Here is a 7,029-nt window from a genome sequence, read left to right as displayed (position 1 = left end):
TTTTTGAGACATGGTCTCACTCTGTTACCCAGGCTGGAGTGCAGTGTCACTATCTCTGCTCACTGTAGTCTCTACCTCCCTCCCACCTCAGCCTCCCCAGTAGCTGGCATTATAGGTGCACACCTAGCTAATTTTTGTATTTTTGTAGAGATGGAGTTTTGCCGTGTTGCCCAGGCTGGTCTGGAACTCCTGAGCTCAAGCAATCTGCTCTCTTGGCCTCCTAAAGTGCTGGGATTACCGGTGTGAGCCACCATGCCTGGGCTGGTTATAGTCTTTAGTCTGCTGTAGTCATATGTAGATTTGGGTTTCTACTTCACATATTTATTATGCATTCATGTGACCAAAGATGTTCCAGATGTGTGCTGCTATCATTATTTCATTTGGGCCACAGTCTTGAATTGTTACATAGCACATACCTCTAGAAATAATTTAAAAAGTTACAACAAAAATACACTTTTTTCTTCTTTTTATTGAGACAAAGTCTCACTATGTCACCCAGACTGGAGTGCAGTGGTGTGATCTTGGCTCACTGCCAACCTCTGCCACCCAGGTTCAAGTGATTCTCCTGCCTCAGCCTCAGAGTAGCTGGGATTACAGGAGCCTGCCACCATGCCTGGCTAATTTTTTTGTATTTTTAGTAGAGATGGGGTTTCGCAGTGTTGGCCAGGCTGTTCTCAAGCTCCCGATCTCAGGCAGTCCCCCTGCCTCAGCCTCCCAAAGTGCTACAGGCGTGAACCAGCACTCCTGGCCAAAAATAAACTTTTAAAGTTATAATTTACAAGGTAGAATAAATTCTGGCATCCCATTGTGCAGTAGGGTGGCTGTAGCCAACAATAAGGTATTGTATATCTCAGAATAGCTAGAAGAGAGGATTTTGTATGTTCCTACCACAAAAAAATTCATGTTTGAGGTGATGGATTTACTAATTACCCTGATTTTGTTATTACAATATGTATACATGTATCAAGACATCACATTTGTACACTATAAATATAATTATTACATGTCAATTAAAATTAAAAATTAAAAAAATAAAACACTGTTCTACTTGCTATGGACTAAATTGTGTCCCTTCAAAATTTCTCTGTTACCCTAACCACCAATGTGATGGTATTTGTTTTTGATTTTTTTTTGAGACAGAGTCTTGCTCTGTCTGTCACCCAGGCTGGAGTGCAGTGGCACAATCTTGGCTCACTGCAGCCTCCACCTCAGGGGTTCAAGCAACTCTCCTACCTCAGCCTCCGAGGTAGCTGGGACTACAGGTACCCACTACCACCCCTGGCTAATTTTTATATTTTTAGTAAAGATGGGGTTTCACCATGTTGGCCAGACTGGTCTCAAACTCCTGACCTCAAGTGATCTGCCTGCCTCAGCCTCCCAAAGTGCTGGGATTACAGGTGTGAGCCACCGCGCCTGGCCTTTTTTTTTCTCCGCATTTTATTTTGAGTTCTGGGGTACATGGGCAGGATGTGCAGGTTTGTTATATTGGTAAATGTGTAAACGTATGCCATGGTGATTTCCTGCACAGATCACCGCATCACCTAGATAGCATCCATTAGCTACTCTCCCTGATGCTCTCCCTCCTCCCACCCCCGACAGGCCCCAGTGTGGTGTTTCCGCTATGTGTTCATGTGTTCTCATCATTTAGCTTTACCTTATAAGTGAGAATATACAGTGTTTGGTTTTCTGTTCCTGTGTTAGTTTGTTGAGAATAACGGCTTCCAACTCCATCCATGTCCCTGCAAAGGACATAATCTCGTTCCTTTTTTTTTTTTTCCTTTTTTAAGAGAAAGAATCTTGCTCTGTCGCCCAGGCTGGAGTGCAATGGCATGATCATAGCTCATGGCAGCCTCAACTTCCTGGACACAGGCTATCCTCCCACTTCAGCCTCCTGAAGAACAATAATTTAATTGTCTGAACAATTTTACCCTTCACCTCCAGGGCCTAAGCAACACAGAAGTAAACTTTGGAAAGAAGAGCTTTGGTGGAGATGCTTCTGGAGTTCCTTTTCCCATTCAGAACCTAATGGTAGGAACAGGATCTGTGCTGACCCATCTCTGCCACTTTCAGTTATATGTAAAGCCACAGGGACCTGCTTGGGCTTGAGCTTTCCCAGATGGGAAATTGGTATGGTAAAACATTAGCCCAAAGGAGAGAACCTTTTCTCTGTAGAATGGGAGTTGCAGCGGCGGAGTTGGGAGCATGAAGAAGAAAGAGGCCGGGCGCAGTGGCTCACGCCTGTAATCCCAGCACTTCGGGACGCCAAGGCCGGTAGATCACCTGATGTCAGGAGTCTGAGACCAGCCCAACCAACATGGTGAAACCCCGTGTCTGCTAAATGCAAAAAATTCACCGGGCGTGGTGGCGCATGCCTGTAATCCCAGCTACTCGGGAGGCTGAGGCAGGAGAATTGCTTGAACCTGGGAGGCGGAGGTTGCGGTGAGCTGAGATCACGCCATTGCACTCCACCTTGGGCGACAGACAGAGCAAGACCCCATCTCAAAAAAAAAAAAAAAAAAAAAAAAAAAAAAAAAAAAAAAAAAAAAAAAAAAAGAGAGAGAAGGAGAAGAAGAAATTCGAGGAAGCAATCGCAGGAGTGGTCTTTCCAGAACCAGCCAAAGTCAGAGCACTCTCCATTACAGGACGTATCCACGGAAGCCACACAGGAAAGCATTGAGTTCAGGTGCTCAGGTGGGGCCAGGCTCATGTTGAAGCTCACCAGTCCCTTTGGTTCACCTGCAGCCACAGTCAGCTTTATGATTTGGGTTTATACACCCTGCGGAACTGTGGTCTAGATACAAGGCCATTATGAGGGGGTTATAGTAGGATTTGAGTTTACGTTAGATGACTTGGGGAAGGGTCCAACAGGGTGAGGCTTGCTCTGGACTGGGCGCAGTCAGATAAGTGTGGGCAATTTGGTGATTGAGTATCTTAATGATTTTTATTTAGGAAGTGGCAGGAACCAAGCCCCACTCAAAATGTCATTGATAAAGAAGCCTCAGCTGCTCATAGCAGCCAGGAGAGGAAGGTGCTTGGTTGTTTGTGTAGTTCACATGGTACGTACACTTGTTTCTGTCTGTGCTGAGGGCACAGGCGTGATTACACACTGGTCTCCTTGGTTTCACTCCATTGCATTAGACATTGCTTTTCTGTGAAATGGTCTGTGTTTGGCAGGTGGACACTGTAGGAGAGAAAACATAATATTTATTCCTTTTCTTTTTTAGGTTTTCAGTTGAGATAGTTTCCTGAAAACAAAAGCTAGATTAATAAAATAAAAACAAGCAGAAATGTATTAATGCATGCTATACCCATCTCACAGGAGAGCCTTCGGTTCAAAAATATTTCTCTCTCAAGGCAGTGGCTTAGGGGCTTTGCTTAAATCGTAGTTTAACAAAGAGCCATAAATCCTACATAGTGACAAGACAAAAGAGCAGTTCAGTCTTTTAAGAGGTGGGAAAATCTGATGTGATGGTTAATACTGACTGTCAACTTGATTGAATTGAAGGATACAAAGTATTGATCCTGGGTGTGTCTGTGAGGGTGTTGCCAAAGGAGATTAACATTTGAATCTGGGCTGGGGAAGGCAGATTCACCCTTAATCTGGTGGGCACAATCTAATCAGCTGGCAACGAATATAAAGCACGCAGAAAAACATGAAGAGGTGAGACAAGCTTAGCTTCCCAACCTACATCTTTCTCCTGTGCTGGATGCTTCCTGCTCTGGAACATCAGACTCCAAGTTCTTCAGTTTTGGGACTTGGACTGGCTCTCCTTATTCCTCAGCTTGCAGACAGCCTATTGTGGGGACTCTGTGATTGTGTAAGTTAATACTTAATCAACTCCCCTTTCTCTCTCTCTCTCTCTCTCTCTCTCACTCTTTCTCTCTCTCCCCTATTAGATCTGTTCTTGTAAGAGAATCACTAATATATGTGGGAAGGGAGTAAATCTGTTCCCAGGTTCCACTGGTGCCTGCTGGCGCCTTCTCTGGGCCAAAAAGCAAACGCCGTCTCCAGTAAGGAACGATTTGCGCCCTGTCATCAGGCACCCAGAGGCTGAGGCAGAGCGGTCCCCTGTGGTTTAGTGTCTTTAACTAACAATGCTCAATATTTTGGGGAGAAATATTTTGGTTTCCTTCAGTGTTTAGCAGGTGGACACCATGCTCTGGCTGTGGGTGCTTGGCTAAATCCCGGGTGACAGTTCCTTTTGCACATGCTTCTATCCAGAGATACCAGATGCTGAAAGGAGCATTTCCAAGAAGCTGCCTCTTAAGAAAGCCCATGGCACTGTGATTACAAACCCAAGCATGGCCTCAGACTGACCTGCACTTGCATCCCAGCTCTGTCACTCACTGGCTGTGTGACCTTGAGTAAGTTATTTAGCTGAGAGCCTCTGTTTTCTCTCTTGCAAGACAGGGCTAAAAATAGTACTTTCCTCTTACAGAAATTGGAAAAATTAAATGTGATAACAAACATAAAACACATAAAATAGTACCCAGCACATGATAAGCATTTAACTTGGGCTCTCTACCCATAGCATCATTTGTCAGAGGTTACATTCTCTTGGCAAGCCACAGTGTACTCTGGAAACCCAGCCAGGGGGCCCAGGAATCAAACAATATGCAGTTTCTGTGAAATTTCTAGCACTAGAAGGAGTTCAGAAGAGGAGCTGATGGGTTGTCTTCTGTTTCTGGTTTGTCAAATTAAAAAAACTGGCTGGGCGCAGTGGCTCATGCCTGTAATCCCAGTACGCTGGGAGGCCGAGGTGGGCAGATCATGAGGTTAGGGGATTGAGACCATCCTGTCCAACATGGTGAAATCCTGACCGTACTAAAATTCAAAAAGTTAGCCGGGCGTGGTGGTGCATGCCTGTAATCTCAGCTACTCAGAAGGCTAAGGCAGGGGAATCACTTGAACCCAGGAGGTGGAGGTTGCAGTGAGCCGAGATTGCACCTCTGCACTCCAACCTGGAGACAGAGCAAGACTGCATCTCAACAAAAAAACAAATTCTGGACTTGGTAGAGACCTTTATTTGAAAGAATTATTGCCAGGGTGTTGCAAGGGTACTCTTGCAATAGAGGAAGGGGAATTCTTGCAGTGGGGAATGCTGGGATTGGAAGGTCTGTAAGCACCTCAAAGGTTGGCAAAGGGTTTCTCTACAGTAGGAGGAAACAAGCCTAGGATGAGCTAGATGTGGGAAGCAGATGAAAGAGAAACAAATCGAGCTAATTGGAGTGTTTGGCCCCAAAGCCACCCTGTTCTCTGAAGGGGCTCAGGCTAAGTGTAAATAAAATTCTGAGGCCCAGATGAAGGAGAGAGGCCTAACCAAAGTTTCTGTAACAAGAGTTTTGCTCTAGTTCTTCAGTGAGGACAAGCAGTTCAGCTTATCATCTATGAGGCAAAGGAAGGAAATTTTGAGGGTCTGTGTCTCATCTTAACATAGGTAAACAAGAAGAGCATCTGTGAGTCTTACTGAAGTGAAAGCTGGAAAGGGGCAGGGCAGGTCTTTGCAGTAAGCCCTTTTGTAGAACGTGTAGAACATAAAGGGTGGGATTTTTTTTTTTTTTGAGACGGAGTCTTGCTCTGTCACCCAGGCTGGAGTGCACTGGCGCAATCTCCGCTCATTGCAACCTCCGCCTCCTGGGTTTAAGCGATTCTCCTGCCTCAGCCTCTGGTGTAGCTTGGATTACAGGTGCATGCCACTATGTCCAGCTAATTTTTGTATTTTTAGTAGAGACGGGGTTTCACTGTGTTGGTCAGGCTGGTCTTGAACTCCTGACTGCATGATCTGCCTGCCTCGGCCTCCCAAAGTGATGGGATTACAGGCATGAGCCATCGGTCCCGGCCCAGGGTGGGGGATTTCTTAACCTTCACTGTTCACCACAAACCTCAGGTAAAGTTCAACTTTGTCAGGTCACAAATCACGCGTTTTCTATTTCTCAAATTGTTGTATTTCAGATGAAAGAGTTAACTGTAGGCTTTAACACCACCTGAGGCACTTCTGTGTCCTTACATAGAGGGGCAGGACTGTGTGGAAGAGGAATCTGGGGAAAGGGGCATATTTAATTGTGACTCCTTTGGCAAGGTGCACTGTTTGGAACATAGGTGCTTGAGACTGTAGCTTGTGTGGCTCTCTAACCTGCAAGTGATCAATGAGAAATAAACGTAAAATGGGTCGGGTGCGGTGGCTCACACCTGTAATCCCAGCACTTTGGGAGGCCGAGGCAGGTGGATCACCTGAAGTCGGGAGTCCTAGACCAGCCTGGCCAACATGGCAAAACCTTGTCTCTACTAAAAATACAAAATTAGCCGGGCATGGTGGTATGTGTCTAGAATCCTAGCTACTTGGGAGACTGAGGCAGGAGAATCTCTTGAATCCAGGGGCGCGGAGGTTGCAGTAAGCCAAGATCACACCATTGCATTCCAGCCTGGGTGATAAGAGTGAAACTCTGTCTCAAAAACAGACAAACAAACAAAAACATAAAATGAGGCAACATCAGCATAAATCCTGAAACCAAACTTCACTTCAACCCAGATTGGTTCAGTAGCTACTGAGGGCCCACAGCTCTCTCCTGGTATTTTGACTGAGCATTGAAATGCTGCTCACTGACAGACTTCCACTTCAGGGTTCTCTCTGCCTCTATGGATGTCTAAATGTTTTCCTGTGTTGCTTTCTCTGCCTCTCTTGGGAGAATTCAAACGTGTTGCTTGCTTGCGCTGCAGGGCTTTCTATGCCAGTTTGCACCTATAACATTTCTCCCCTCATTCTTTTCTCTCCTTTTACAGCCTTTTGTTCTGCAGTGACTTCACTTGAGGGCCACTAATTCATTCTGCAACAGAGCTGGCAAATCTTGTCATTCTTACCACTTACAGTATTTCCTGGAAGCCATCCTGGATTTGAAGTAGATCCTGAGAGACTACCGCAGAATCCTCAAACCTGCCCCCACCACGGAATGACCATTTTTTTTTTTTTTTTTTTTTTTTATGGAGTCTTGCTCTTGCACCAGGCTAGAGTGCAGTGGCATGATGTCAGC

This window comes from Cebus imitator, unplaced genomic scaffold (assembly GCF_001604975.1).
Source record: "Cebus imitator isolate Cc_AM_T3 unplaced genomic scaffold, Cebus_imitator-1.0 Scaffold76, whole genome shotgun sequence".
In the NCBI taxonomy this organism is placed as follows: domain Eukaryota; kingdom Metazoa; phylum Chordata; class Mammalia; order Primates; family Cebidae; genus Cebus; species Cebus imitator.
This window is presented reverse-complemented; position numbering follows the sequence as displayed.